Below are 15,364 nucleotides of genomic sequence, written 5' to 3'. Positions count from 1 at the left end.
TTGGAGCCGCTGGGGGTCTGCCAGAAAGGCCAGCTCCTAAGATCCCTGCAGGCTGTGCCTGCTCAACTTCTCAATGTGGCTTTCTCAGCCCTGCTTTGTGCTCTCATAAAATTCTATCGACTCTGGGCCTTTTTAGAAATTTGTCCAAATTCCACTCAGAGCATTGTTTCATGCATCTCAACTATGATTTTGATGGATTTGGGTAAGGAAGGTGAGTTCCTGGGTTCTGCTGATATCTGAACCTGGAAATCTTACCCATATTGCTGAGTGCCACACAGGGAAGTGCAGGCTTACTTTTGTGCTGCCATCAGGGGCGAGAGGCTGTGTGCAATGCAGGCATCACCTGGTGCAGGGCTGGAACATATCAGATGACTTACTGGGCTCCAAAGTTGAAATCAGGGTTGCTTAGTAAAAGGTGGGATGTATGTAGAATTGCATAAGAAAGATCCAAGTTTCCGGGATTTGGAATGAAACAGTCTCTTCAGAATGTGCTCTCAGGATTCCCAGAGGAGAGCTATTTCTCAAGATTTCCTTGACCTTTGTCACCAGCAGGAATTAATGTTTAACAGGAACATGAGGCTGGAAATACAAGAAGAGGGAAACATGTGGCTTAGAGTTTCAAGAGTGACTGCCTCAGCGCCGAGTGCCTCAGCGGCTTCTCTACATGCTCTTCAGTCCCCGAAGTCGGAGAATCCCATCAAGGACAGTAGCCCTGTAAGGAATTCGAATTTCCAGTGTGTAAGTCCCTGGTTTTATACCTACTCAGATTGTAGTGGGAAAACAGCGACATGTACCTTGACTCTCTGGCCCCACGTTACTGAACATTTGCTTAAAGGTTAACTCACTTGAGGGATCTTGTGCGGTGCTTTCTCTTCTGCTGCAGGCTGGCAGGGGTGTTTGTTCTGTGGGGGCTGTGCACTTGGTGGCTCTCCATGCACACAGTCACTCCAGTGACATATGTTTAATAGGGACTGGGAATGATTTCATGACTGTGGCTCAGTAGCAAACGCAGGCCAGCTGTGATTCTATTTTTAACATGTACCGCCAAGGGTGGTGCTGATATTTTATTCCACCGAGCCTCTGTTTCTTCTGTAAATGAGGATTTTCTTAGTATCGACTTTGTGAGGATTAAATCCCACAATTTTATGGAGGTGATTAGTAAATGTGAACTCTGCCCTTACCCATATAACATCTGAGGCTCTGTGAGGGCTCTCTCCTTTTGGTGTATGGTATAGTCTACTTAGAGGTCAATTTGGTGTCTACCTATGCAGGGTGATTTGAGGAGAATTAGAAGATCTTTCCCACCATTTTCCCACCAAAATGCTGAGTACAATTCCCATCTGAAAACATATGCGGATAGGAATTTCTACTGGGAGAATTGTTTGGTTATCGACTTCAATGAGTCGAAGTTTTAACTCTGGTTAAACTCTGTTGTTGGAAGTATGTAAGAATCAAAGCTTAATCGATGGAAATCATTGCTCTCCATCATGCGTGAGTTAAAACCGTTACTTCTGAGTGGTCAGTTTGCATTGGGCTCTGTCTAGAAGAAGGTTCACCTTTTTCACCTCCAGTCACATCCCCATTTCACAAGTGAGCAAACAGCCAGAGGAGGGGAGGAGGATGGCATAAGATCTTGCAGCTGGCAGAGACAAAATGCGAATGTAGCCTGTTTGCACTTGGTGCTGTTGGGCAGCCAAGCAATCCAGTGTGTGGGTCCAGGGTGACAAGTGCCACTCCTGTGGCTGGGGTAAGTCCCTCCAGCATTCAGTCTTGCTCTCTGTGCTTATCTGGATGAGGTGCAGGATGAAGATGACCCTATAGAACTCTACCCTGGAAGTCCTCACAAAGTGCATACGTGACATTTTTGAAACCAGGGACATGTTGGTGCTGCTTAATATTTAAATCACAATTTTCACACTCTTAAAAATTACCAAATAAGTTTGAAGAGACACAGTCATCTGCCTACAGTGCCACCCCTGAGCTTCACGCCACCCTGGTCTCCAAGACAGGGGAGAGGCTCAGGAATACTGAACGCAGGTACGACTATGGAAGAAGAGCCGAGTTTTCACATTTTAACAAGGTCAATTGAGGCCGGGCGTGGTGGCTCACGCCTGTAATCCCAGCACTTTGGGAGGCCGAGGCGGGCAGATCACAAGGTCAGGAGATCAAGACCATCCTGGCTAACTCGGTGAAACCCCATCTCTACTAAAAAAAATACAAAAAAGTTAGCCAGGTGTGGTGGCGGGTGCCTGCAGTCCCAGCTACTCCGCAGGCTGAGGAAGGAGAATGGCGTGAACCTGGGAGGCAGAGCTTGCAGTGAACCGAGATCACGCCACTGCACTCCAGCCTGGGCAACAGAGTGAGACTCCATCTCAAAAAAAAAAAAAAAAAAAACCTAGGTCAATTGAGTAATCAACTGAATAAATAAATAAATTATTATGTAAAATGAGGGCTGGATGGTGTGACTCACACCTGTAATGCCAGCATTTTGGCAAGGTCAATTAAGTAATCAACTTGATAAATAAATTAATTATTATATAAAATGAGGGCTGGGTGCTGTGACTCACACCTGTAATGCCAGCATTTGGGGAGGCTAAGGTGGGTAGATCACTTGTGCTCAGGAGTTTGAGACCAGCCTGGGCAACATGGTGAGACCTCATCTGCACTAAAAATATGAAAACTAGCCAGGTGTGGTGGTGTGCACCTGTAGTCCTAGCTACTTAGGAGGCTGAGGCAGGAGAATCGCTTGAGCATGGGAGGTGGAGGTTGCGGTGAGCTGAGATCGAGTCATTGCACTTAAGCTTGGGTGACAGAGTGAGACCCTGTCTCAAGAAATAATAATAATAAAAAAATAAAATTATGAAAGTTTTACTCTGCAAAGAATCTATTACATTTTTTTCCCCCAGGAACACTGGTCTGACTTTATTATTATTATTATTTTTTTTTTTTATTATACTTTAAGTTCTAGGGTACATGTGTACAATGTGCAGGTTTGCTACATATGTATACATGTGCCATGTTGGTGTGCTGCACCCATCAACTCATCAGCACCCGTCAGCTCGTCATTTACATCAGTTATAACTCCCAATGCCATCCCTCCCCCTCCCCCCTCCCCATAATAGGCCCCAGTGTATTACAGTTTTAAAGATACATAGAGCCTTAAATATATAAAGAAAATCTTGGTTCAACTATGGAGAGAAAACAACAAATCCACCATCTTTACCAATTATAGTAAACTGGATGATAGATTTAGCAAACAAAGCATTAGTAAACATTTAGAAAATTTCAAAAGCAAAAGTAATAATCTTGCTTTATTGGACATATATGGAATCAAATACCTAAAAATTAGAAAATACACTTTCTTAAGTGTCTTAAATGGCATTATGCAAATGTCAACATCTATCAGAGAATTGCTCTCACACCAACATGTTCTCTGACCGCAATTCAATCCAATTAATTAAATTAGAATTCAATTTAAAAATAAGCAAATATTGCTATGTATGTCTGGACTTTTTTTTTTTTTTGAGATGGAGTCTTGCTCTGCCACCCATGCTGGAGTGCAATGGCACAATCTTGGCTCACTGTGACTTACGCCTCTCAAGTTCAAGCAATTATCCTGCCTCAGCCTCCTGAGTAGCTGGGATTACAAGCGCCTGCCACTACAACCGGCTGATTTTTGTATTTTTGGTAGAGATGGGGTTTCACCATGTTGACCAGGGTGGTCTCGAACTCCTGACCTCAGGTGGTGCACCCATCTTGGCCTCCCAAACTGCTGGGATTGCAGGCATGAGCCACTGTGCCCGGCAGTCTGGACATTTTTTGAATAGCTACTGAATAACTCATGTATCAAAGAAAAACAAAATAGAGATTAAATACTACTTGTACATAAATGATAATAAAATATCAGCCCCCTCCTCATACCTGTGTCCCCCTGGTGTGTGGCCCAAGCTCTGTGCGGGGTGAAGGGCATACACCCAGGGAGCAGTGCAGTCTCAGCCTCGCCCTGCAGGAGCCCTGTGCTCAGTCACCCACTGCAGCTCCCAATCTCCTGGCCAGTCCTCCCCGACCAGGGCTCTTCCTCATGTGTGCATAGCCACGGGCAAGAAAGGAGGGTCTCAGGACAGAGGAGTTTCAGCTCTAGAAGTGCCTGGCTGTCCAGCTTGACACTGTCCCCTCCCACAGAGCTCCAGTGCTCATAGCTGGGGCCTGCCTCTCCTCTGTGGTCATGGCTGAACTCACAGTGTTTGGGGGAATGAGCCACTCTGCTGCTGGCTTCTGGCTCCCCCTGGATGGTGACGCTTGGGCAGCTCCCATCTTGCCCTCTGCGTAGATGGGGCCTAATCTCCTTACTGCCTCCACTGTCCACGTGGCTGCTGCCTGTGGGTCCCTGCACGGCTGCTGGAGGGAGCTGCTTACGCACAGGCTGAGACCAGGATCCCCTCACTTGTACCACCTGCCGGCTCCCTGCCCTGCAGCCTCTGCACTCACGGCACGTTCTGCTGCCGTGAAGGCTGCTGCCTCTGTCCCAGCTCCATGGGGTCTCTGCTCTACAGTGGTAGCTTCTTCCTTGAAAAGATGCTGCTTAAAATTAGAGGATGGATGGCTTTGCTTGGGGAATTTCTAGCTCTGGACTGTGCCACAAGCCCTGGATGTGGTATGTGTATGTGTGTGCATGCATGCACTTAGGTATATGTGTGCGTGTGTGCATGTGTGCAAGCATGCGTATGTGGTATGCATGTATGTAGCATGTGCTATTGTACGTGTGTAGTGTGCATAAACATGCATGCATGTGTGCTTGTGTATGTGTGTGCATGCATGAGTGTGCATGGTGTGTGTGCATGTGTGTGTGGTCGGGGCAGAGGCACCTGCAGGTTGCTTGTCATCTAAGTGGACCCTGTTCTCCACTATTCCTCCTCTGCAAAACCCAGGCTCCTTTCCTAGCTTCATATGACTCCGCGTGCACCTTCAGGAGAAACGGAGTCCTGCTCCTTCTATCACACCCATCAAGCAGGGGTGGGGGAGGGGGTGAGGGTGGGGAAGATGATCCTCCCTGTTGCTTCCCAATGGTGGGAGGAGAGATGGAGCCCAAACCATGTTTTCAATGCTGATAGGCTTAAGGGTAACAGCATAGGAGCCTGAGATGCACGTGGCTCAACACCTAATCTGCATCTCACTTCACTTTCTCATCTGGGGAAGTGGGCTTGGGACCCTGAGCCTCCTGAGTATCACAGGGTCCTAATAGTCCCTCACATAAGGAGCAGGCCCAGAGTGAGCACTCCCCAAATGCCACGCCATCCCTTCCTCACCCCTGGAGTGGAGTCTGGGGGTTCTCAGACTTGTTGGGAGAGTCCCAGGAGCACTGGCTCCAAATCTGCATCCCACACAGTGCCTGGGAACCCAGGGCCCATTTTTTCCTTGGAGTCTCCCCAGCCCCCGCAGGCCGTGCTGCTCCTCCCCATCCTGCTAGGATGACTCCCTCCTCCTGGGGGCAGAGTGGGGGCAGGAGGTGGTGGGAGGGTGGAGGGATGCTGCTCAGTAAATAATGCAGAGCCGGCAGCTCTGATTGGCTTCAGAGAGGCAGACACTGTGTCTACATAAATGGCAATCACATCTTCTGTGCCTCTTAACTGTCACTGTGGAGAGGAGAGAGAGAGGACAGACAGCAAGTCACTCCGGGCTGCCTGTGAGTACCGCTCTTTGTCCTCATGGCTCACGAACCAGACTCACGCGTCCAGCTCCCTGGATGGCCGTGACCCTGGGGTTTGGGGTGGGAGGTTTGCCGGTTGATTCGAGCTGTGCTGAGTTCCCCTCCTGCAGGAGAAAGGAGGTTCTGCCGACAGGGACAGCCGAGCATCCAGTGTGTTCAGGTGGCACAGGGTTTACAGGAACTTCTCAAGAAAATAGGCACCAACCTAGGTCGGCTTGCTTTTTTGTGCCATCTGCAAGCAACAGGTCAGGCACATAATCCGAAACTTTGGATTGCTTTTTAGGCCACATTCCTAGAGCCACGACAGCAACATAACTGAGTGGAAATTATTTTCCAGACTGGCTCGCATGCATGTAGTGACCACGGAGGCCACATGATGGGTGGGAAAGAAGGAGGCTGTGCAGCCCCACAGGCTGGGGTTTGCATTCAGGTGCACACCTCCCCGGCCGCCTTTCCTGCCTCAGAGGTGAAGGAGAGGAGCTAATTAACAGTGTCCTCCCAGCAGATCATTGTAAAAACCAGGTCTGATTTTATAAAGGGGCGGGCACACAATAGGTGTTCAATAAATGAGAGCCCTATTATGAATAAGGGAGGAAAGTGTGAGGGCGATGAAGATGCTGCTGAGTGGTCTGCTGCGCCCTCCATAGCCTGTTTTCTTCAGTTTCCAAGGGAAATTCAGGCAGGTAACATGGGTTCTCCCCACAAGCTTGTTTCTCTCTTGAAGACTCCAAGGGCAGAGGCTCCTTGCGAAAATTTCTCATTCAGATAAGCAGGGTTTCCCCTCCAAGAGGTGACAATCGCTGCACAAAAGCTGGTCCTCTGTAAGTTTGTCAAGTGTGCCAGAGACAAACACTCCTTTTCCTCGGGGCACGGGAGTCCTGGCTGGCAGCCTGCGGTGACCCCAGACTAGAACACAGGCATCCTGGATGGCTGACCACGGAGCAAGTTAAGGGGTGTCTGGATGGTTCTGAAGGAAAAAAATGGTACCATTCTCAGCAGTTTCTTTTCTTCCTGCCTTCTGGGCACACACTGGGTGGTCCTCTGCACACAGCTAGTGTGAATATAATAATTAAAATAAATCCCCCTTAACTCCCCTGCCACAAATTCAAAGAGATAGCCTGGGGTTCTAATTACCTTTGTTTTCTGCTCTTCAAGATATTGATTATTCTGAAGGTTTTACTTTCAGAAACTCAACTTGAGTCAGCTGTCAAGTTTAGGGAACAGCTCTAGGAAAACCACACTATGTGGATATTTTAAAAGAAGTGTTCTGCAGCCGGGCGCAGTGGCTTTTGCCTGTAATCCCAACACTTTGGGAGGCTGTGGTGAGTGGATCACCTGAGGTCGGGAGTTCAAGACCAGCCTGGCCAACATGGTGAAACCCCCTCTCTACTAAAAATACAAAAAATAGACAGGCGTAGTGGTGCACGCCTATAGTCCCAGTTACTCAGGGGGCTGAGGCAGGAGAATTGCTGGAACCCGGGAGGTGGAGGTTGCAGTGAGCCGAGATCACGCCATCGCACTGCAGCCTGGGCAACAGAGCGAGACTCCGTCTCCAAAAAAAAAAAAAAGAGGTGTTCTGATGTTTTATGTTTGTCTGGTGCTTGCTGGCATTTCTGAAGGAAGACATTCAGGGAGCCCAGAGGCACCTCGTGGACATATGGGGCAGCGATGGACACAGGACCTCGTAGAAAAGGTTAGAATCCCACTGTGCTGAGAGATAGCGGAGGGTCCTGGTCTTGTGGTTTGGAGAGAGGCAAATGTGGAAGCCGCTTCTGAGCTGTGCAGGCTGAGAGGAGCTCCGTGCCTGCTGCATGCTTCCCTCAGCCTCTCCACATTGCTGTCGAGGGGATCATACTGCTACTTTGCAGAGCTGATGGGAAGTTTAGGAGAATATAGGTAAAGGGCTTATACTGCTGCCCTGTATATGGCAACTCTTCAGCATTTCTTCTGTTTTGGAGGAGGTAGGGGGAGGCACTTCTCTTGGGGCATGGAGGGCCACAGAATTTGTTGAGCCTCTGCTTGTTTCTATTGGGATCAGCCCAGGTGGGTGGAGGCAGACATGTGTCTGTGGGCTCAACGCTCCCACCCGAAGCCACATCCCCCTGTTCTCCCAGGTGCAGTGAACCAGGCAGGAGCCCTGGACCACACTCTCGGTTGCCGACGCCACCTTCCCCATCCCAGTGGGAGCCCTGTTTAGAGTCCTGTGGTCTCATCTCTTGCCATGGTGAGGACACGGGCAGCTGACAGTGCAGGTGTAAGTGGATTCCCAGGCCAAAGGTGTGTTAGGAAAATGCTGACTTCAGATCACTGGCACCCACTGCTGCACTTACTGGCTGTGTGGCTGTGGTCAAGTTAAACAGCAACAACTACTGGCCTGGCAGGGTTGTGAGCGTGTTCAGTGAGATGATGTATACCATGAGTTTATCAGGAGCTTGAGCACTGCTGATTTGTTTGGTTTCTTGGACAATAGGATGTGGCAACCAAGGTTCAACAGATTCTCAGGATTTTTTCTTGGGGGGGTCACCTCAAGTGCAGGCTTCTTAGCAACACCAGGCCCCAGGCCAGCAACTGTTCAATATAAGGAATAGGGAGGCATTCACTGTGAATCTAGAAGTCAATATTTACCACCAAACTGGCTCATAAGGACTCCCCAAAGAGTGTGCCAAAGCATACTAAATAGATTCACAGTGCAGGTGTCCTGTGTTTGTAATAGACGGTAAACCAGGACATGTCATGGGCACTGGATATTATGACTATGGTGAAAAGAAGCAACCAGCTAGAACATAATTTGAATTGTCTCAAGCCAATAGCAGAGGCAGATGGTTATGATCTCTTGTGAACTAGTAATGTGACTGCAAGAGAAAGGGGGAAAGAATTGAGAAAAAAATAAGGGAAAACATTTGGAAGGGGGGTTGATTTCTGAAGTTTCTTCTGACATAACTCTTCAGTAAAATGAAAACAAAGGAGAAGTTAAAATTACCTAGTAGTTAGCATGTAAACTTTTAAAATTATCAACCATGAGTGAAAATAATAAAATGTGAATGTTTTAAGGTTTAAAGTTAAAATGCGAATGAAGGAGAAAAGCTTACAGAGATGGAGTGTGTACGCTCGATACCTGATCATGGGTGACATTTCCGTGTCATTCCAGTTTTTCAAAAAGAAATTGACAACATGCAAAAAGAACTGTACAACTCACATGTGTCAATTCCACTGGGGAATTAATATCTTTGAGAGACAGACCCAATAGGTGCGACCTGTATGGTGATGGTGGAGTGTCATCTACTCATGACAGTGCTGCCCATAGCAGCGAACAGCTGACAGGCAAAGGGGGGATGAACAGTGTCATAGGAACACGGTGAAATCCCCACTCAGCAGCCCTTAATAAGAGCAAATGGGAGTGTTATGTTAAGGAAATTCTGCATATTGTAATTAGGCATACAGGAAAAATGTCAAGTGAAAAAAGGATCCCCAGTCATACACACATCCTCACTGCAACGATTTGAATTGTCTACAGTCAGGACTAAAATGGAATGATATCAATCAGTTTAATGTCCTTGACATTTTTTTTCGTCTTTTGAGATTGCTCAAGTTATGAATGTTTCCAGCCAGCATTAACTTAGGTCGCAGCATGGTTACAGAGATATGAGTGGAAGTAGTATCTTTCCACGGGAGGAAAACTGAAAACCAAGACAAACTTCTCTATGGCTCCTTTCCATGAATAATTGTTGGCCAAGAATCTACTTTGACAGAGCTTTGTTTATTAAACAGGGAGTGAATAAGAAACAGCTGCACAAAGCTCCTTCCTCCTTCATGTCAGCAGAGCAGCAAGGCTTTCCCCTGAATTTTGATCTTTGTTGTAGAAATTTTCTCCCTTTTCTCTTATGCTACCTCAGGAGAAGAAGCTTCTGCCTGTCTTCTGTAGCATCAATAATAATCATTGCTAGACACAGGTTTATAGTCCAAAGTGCTCTCTGCCTGCATGAGCTTGCAGCTCCATTTTACAAGTGAAGAAACAGACTCAGAGAGGCCAAAACGTCAGCCAGCAGCTGCATGCCTCTTGCCGCAGAGCTATGGACTCAAGCTGTTCTCTCTGAATGCAAACCCACTATTCTTTTTACTCTCCATGAGGAGGAAGAGGAGGAGGAGGAGGACTGTCCTGTGGAATTGTAGTGCTGAAAGCGTAGCTCTGCTTGATTGTGGCAGGGCCATTTTCCAACCAGACCAAGCTGGCCAAGGAGGCAGCTGGGCGGAGTGGGACTTAGAACCCGGTGCAAAGTCCCTTACAGGAGTTCCTCTCTGGACAGATACTCCCTTCAAATGATGGATTTGATTCCTCCTGAATTTGCACAGGTGTGGAGAGTGAAATGCTGTGCTTTGAGCATCTATCTTGTAATTATCTTGTACTCTCTTCACGGTTCTGTGTGGTGCCTAGGATGATGGCCATGGTACAGATTGCAAGTGGAACTGCAATGAAGTGGACATGTGTGTTTCTCCCAACATTCCTATGTTGAAATCCTCACCTGCAATGTATTAGGAAATGGGAACTTTGAGAGGTGATTAGGTCATGAAGTCAGAGCCCTCATGAATGGAATGAGTACCCTTATAAAAGAGACCCTAGAGAGACCCATCACCCCTTCCACCATGTGAGGACATAGAGAGAAGGCTGTGTCTATGAGAAACAAGCCTCACCAGATACCAAATCTGCCAGGGCCTTAATCTTGGACTTCCAGCCTCAGAACTCTAAGAAATCATTGTCTGTTGTTTATAAGCTGCCCACTCTATAGTACTTTTTATAGCAGCCCAAAGGAACTAAGACAGCGGGCTTGGCCACCATCTCACCTCCAGCCAAGAGCTGCCCAAGCCCTTTCTCTTTCTGGTTACCGTTTGTAATGAACATGATCTATAAGCAACCAAGGCACCGTGGAAGCTGCGGTGCCCCTGTGGTACTCAGTGGGCCTTCGGGAAATCATTCCTTGCAGCCCTGGGAGAAACTGGTTTTACATGTTTCTAATCCTGAAGTTACTTAAGCCATGCTCTTTTCATCAACTGATACGCATCTGGCTACGGCTGTTAGGGATGCTCTGTACCTGTGTTTGAGTCCAGGACATTCTCTTGGGTGCCTTCAGGAGCCAGACGGCCCAAGTTCAACTGTGGCCTGATCTGACTACAGCAGGTGTGGAGTCTTGGTTCAGTTGTGCAGCCTCTCTGTGCCTCAGTCTTCTCATCTGTTAAAGGGAACAATAATATTACTGACAAGGTTTTTTATAAAGATTAAAAATGAGAACCAGGCAAAGAACTTAATGTAGTTCTTGGCGCATGTAAGTTCATATCAATGTTAACTATTTTTTAGACATAGTTAATGAGAGAGTACCTATTTAAATAAGAACACCCAGATTTGCATAAAAGTAGTGGTACCAGTGTAAGACAGTGGCAAGGGTGTGTGCGTATGTGTGTGTGTGTGTGTGGTGCCCTGGCTTAATTGTGTCAATTATAAGTAGGGACACTTTGGCCTACAGGATGAAGGAAACAGGGGTTCTGCCTTTATTTTGCTGCAACCAGCTTCACACCTGAGACAGCCTTTCCCTTCTCTGGGTCCCAGGTCCCTCCCTTGTAAAACGAGCATGGTAATAGCTCTCACCAATAAAGCATTAAAGGAGCTAAGATGTCAGCCTATCCTGGGGCTCTTTTCCAATGATCTCTTGTCTCCTCCACTGACTCCAAACCACACAGACCATGCTTCTCAGGAACCCAGGACACCTGGATTATGGTAGGATTCTGCCAGTGGGAGGTTTAGTGGGAGGCTGGAAGGCAGAGGTACCACCATCCCTGTGATGCTGGCTCAGCCTCCTCCTCCATGCCTGCTCTCTCAGTAAGCCTGACCCAGTAGCAGCTTTGCACGGATGGCCTGGATCCTGATTCCAGGAGCACAGTCTCTCCTATCTCTCCATCAGAGAGATGGGAGTGCATGATGGTAGCCAGAGAGGTTAGCTGAGCTTCCTCAGTTACCTAAGCTCACCCAGTTAATAAGCCTTGGAGATAAGACACAAGCCAAGGTATCTGGATCCAGATTCCACCCCTCTCCCTGGCAGTGCCATGCTGCCTCCCAGAATACTTTCTGTTTATGTTGCTGTTTACCCATGTGAGGAAGTCTGTGATGTTTCTCTCTCTGTAGCTTATAAAGCTTATGTGTTAAGGGCCTCAGTGACACAGAATCTTCATGACTTTCTGAAGAATGCTGCAGGAACCTGGAGTCAAGTATGTAGAATAATTGGCTTTGAGGCCCACAGTCTCTGAGAAGAGCAGTTGTATGGAAAGTAGGCCTGAGCACTAACTCTGGCTCTAGTCCCTGACTATTATCTCATCAAAGAATCTGACAAATCTGTCAGCACTACCTAAGTCTCATAAGCTAAAAAGAACCAGCCGTTGCAAAACAGTGGATTTCCAGTTTGTAAACAGATGAGTTTGAGAGCCATGGAAGAGAAATACAGGTGAAGATAATGTGTCCTAGAAGGGGAGGAAGGAAGGAGCTGAGGAAGCCGGCCTCAAAAGCCTCACAATGAGGCACTTCTGCCCAGTTAATTTTATTTTTTACTTAAAGAAAATTAATAGACTTTCAGGGCAGTTTCAGGTGTATAGGAAAGTTGAGCAGAAAGTAGAGAGTCCTCATATTTCCCCTCTCCCTCCCCACAGTTCCCCTATTATTAATGAAAACGTTTTACTGAACACTGACTCTGCAGCAGGCTCTCACCCCCGTCATCTCACTCATCTTCCCAGCAGCACCGGAGGGAGGTATTTCTATGCATTTTTGCTTTCACAGAGGCTGAGAAGGAGCCCCAGAAAGGGGTGGAGGTTGAAGGTAACAGAGTAACTGAAAGCGATGGCCCTTGACCTCGGGTCTGCCTGACACTTGGTGGTGTAGCAGGAGGCCACTCCTGAGCAGATTTGGATTATTCATGTGCCTTTTGGCCACTGACAAAAATGCTCATGTAAAGTTTCTTAGTAGCCTGTTGTTTAACCAGAGTCTTAAGGGTTAAAAAAAGAACTTAGAGGATCTTTTTTGAGGCAAATTTATCAGGTAGCCATTTTCCTGTTATTAAAAAAGCTCTCATGGCTAGAAACTTCTTTATGGTCTCGCTTGGAAGCATTTCTCCTACTGGACATTTTTATGGTCTTTGAATCCACAGAGAAAATGTCCATCAAGAAAACAGTCAGGCTGGGAGCAGTGGCTCATGCCTGTAATCCCAGCATGTTGGGAGGCTGAGGCGGGTGGATCACGAGGTCAGAAATTCAAGACCACCCTGACCAATAAGGTAAAACCCCATCTCTACTAAAAATACAAAAATTAGCTGGGTGTGGTGGCATGGCACGCACCTGTAGTCCCACCTACTCAGGAGGCTGAGGCAGGAGAATTGCTTGAACCTGGGAGGTGGAGGTTGCAGTGAGCCAAGATCAAGCCATTGCACTCCAGCCTGGGTGGCAGAGCAAGACTCCATCTAAAAAAAAAAAAAAAAAAAAAAAAAAAGAAAGAAAAAAGAAAGGAAAGGAAAAGAACAAAAGAAAGCAGTCAATCGAGAGGAAAACCAGCCAAATTAGTTTTGTGCCTGAATTTGTAAGTATATGCTTGAGGGGGATAGTGAGCCAGGGCCGCAGTCCCAAAAGCATACGTGTTTTCTGAGACATATACTATGGCTCTTTTTTCTGGAATAGTGTAAAAAATGTCAACCCTATTCTTTTCATCAGGATGGAAAAAGAAAGTCAAGAGAGGCTGAACAAAGTCTCCAGTGTCCCGGTGTTTGCAGCAAAATCGTGTCTTGTGTGCATGAACAGACAGGACCATGGACAGATCCACAGGGCATGGTTGCCATCCCCACTCCGGGCTTGTGAGGAATCCACTATCTTACATGCCCAGTGGTGTGGCTGGGCTTGCCCGTGATGCTAGGGGTCTGGGCTGGGTTCTCTTCAGTGGCTGTGGCAGATAAGTCCTAGGAGGGAAATCGCAGTGCTCAGACTGCAGGACACTTAGTCAAGTGCTGAGCATGGAGAGCTAGACGCTGGGCAGGAACTGAGACAGGAGATGGCACAGGTGGAAGTGGTCAGGACTCAATGGTGGGAGGGGCTATAGCTCCTGAGCCATTAGTGTCTGCTGTGACTCTTCCTTGTGGCAGATATGTGAGGGGCTGGTGACTTGAATTGTCTAAAAGGTAGAGAGTAGAGTCCAATAGGGTATATTACAGAAATAAAATGTCTAGAGGACCAAAGATCATTCATTCATTCATGATTCAGCAAATACCTACAGAGCTCTCTGTTGTCCAGGGCCTGTGACTGGTCCCAAGGAGGCAAAAATATAAATAAGTTGAGGACCCTGCTTGGAGAAGCCCACCATTTGCAAAGGGTATCACTGAAATGATGTATTACAACAAAATAACCCTACAGGTAAATCAGGAGGTCTGAGGGCGTTCAGGGGAGTCCATCTCTTCTTGAAGCATGTGGAGCTGGAGATGAGCTCTGACTGTTGCTGATGCAAAAAGACATTGAGCCAGAAGTCCAGGGAGGCAGCCGGCTCACCGTGCACAGGCAATACACTGCAGGGGCTGCATGGAGAACGGCGCAGCGTGGAAAATAGTGTGGGGTAGAGAAGAGTGTGGAGAATAGTGTCACGTGCAGCTGCTGGAACACTGGGCAGATTATGTCAACAGAAGCTATTTCAAGGACCTGGAGAGGCATAAGCCACAGCCTTTATCATAGGCTAAGTCTTCCAGCTAATATTTACACAGCTTGGGGGCATAAAATATCAAACAGCTACAAACGAGCACAAGATTCTCTGTGGCTTCATGCTAAGAGCCTTCTAAAAAGGTCTTTGTGGGAAATAATCTGTGAATAAATAACAGAGAATAATTTAAAATACAAGAACCAGGTCTTATTTTACACTTTGACTAGGCATATTTCTTTAGGTGTATGTGGTGTGTGTCTACTTTTTGTGTCGTTTGTTCCAGAGCCACATGCTTTGGCCTGGTGCTGTGACTTAAAGCTGATACCCTCAGAAGGTGAGCATCTTTCTGAATCTTGCTCAGCTACCCCTTCTGAGTCTTCAGCTTGCTGCCTCACTTGTCCGGCCCCCCAGGAGGGCAAATAGATATAGCTAGAATATTTGCTTCAAAAGTCATTGCTAATAATCACACACCAGGTACACGTCCTGAAGAAAAGATTATGAGATTTCACTACATAAAGATTAAAATTCTCATAGGTCAGAATAGAATTGTAAGCAAATTGTGTCCAGCAAAAATGAGGAAAATGCCTGCAAAACATGTCACAGACATAAGAGTAGAATTTATTAGTATATTAGAACTCTCACAATTAAATAAGAAATATCAAACACCCTAGTGGAAAAGAATGCAGTGAGCAAGAAATTCATTAAAAAAGAAATCCAAATGGCAAAGAAACACATAAAAAAAAATACCCAGTTTCATTAATCAAAGTACAATGGGGCCGGGCGTGGTGACTCATGCCTGTAATCCTAGCATTTTGGGAGGCTGAGGCGGGTGGATCACTTGAGGTCAGGAGGTAGAGACCAGCCTGGCCAACATGGTGAAACCCTGTCTCTACTAAAAGTATAAAAAATGGCTGGGCATGGTGACATGTGCCTGTAATCCCAGCTAC

At 47.0% G+C, this 15,364-nt stretch overlaps 1 protein-coding gene across 5 annotated transcripts in view; it reads left to right on the top strand.

Moving 5' to 3' along the window:
- Nucleotides 1-620: 620 nt before the first annotated feature.
- The window catches only part of DDC (dopa decarboxylase), a 113,194-nt gene continuing 98,450 nt past the window's right edge, over nucleotides 621-15,364 (top strand). For 2 of the 5 annotated variants that reach the window (XM_033194316.1, XM_033194320.1), the window contains exon 1: nucleotides 5,626-5,683. The gene's annotated coding sequence lies outside the window, so the exon portion shown is untranslated. Of the gene's footprint in view, nucleotides 739-5,625; nucleotides 5,684-7,309; nucleotides 7,401-12,144; nucleotides 12,156-15,364 lie in introns of those variants that run through there. The other 3 variants (XM_033194315.1, XM_033194319.1, XM_033194317.1) reach the window with 3 other exon arrangements.

This window comes from Trachypithecus francoisi, unplaced genomic scaffold (assembly GCF_009764315.1).
Source record: "Trachypithecus francoisi isolate TF-2019V2 unplaced genomic scaffold, Tfra_2.0 Lachesis_group4, whole genome shotgun sequence".
NCBI lineage: Eukaryota > Metazoa > Chordata > Mammalia > Primates > Cercopithecidae > Trachypithecus > Trachypithecus francoisi.
This window is presented reverse-complemented; position numbering and strand designations above follow the sequence as displayed.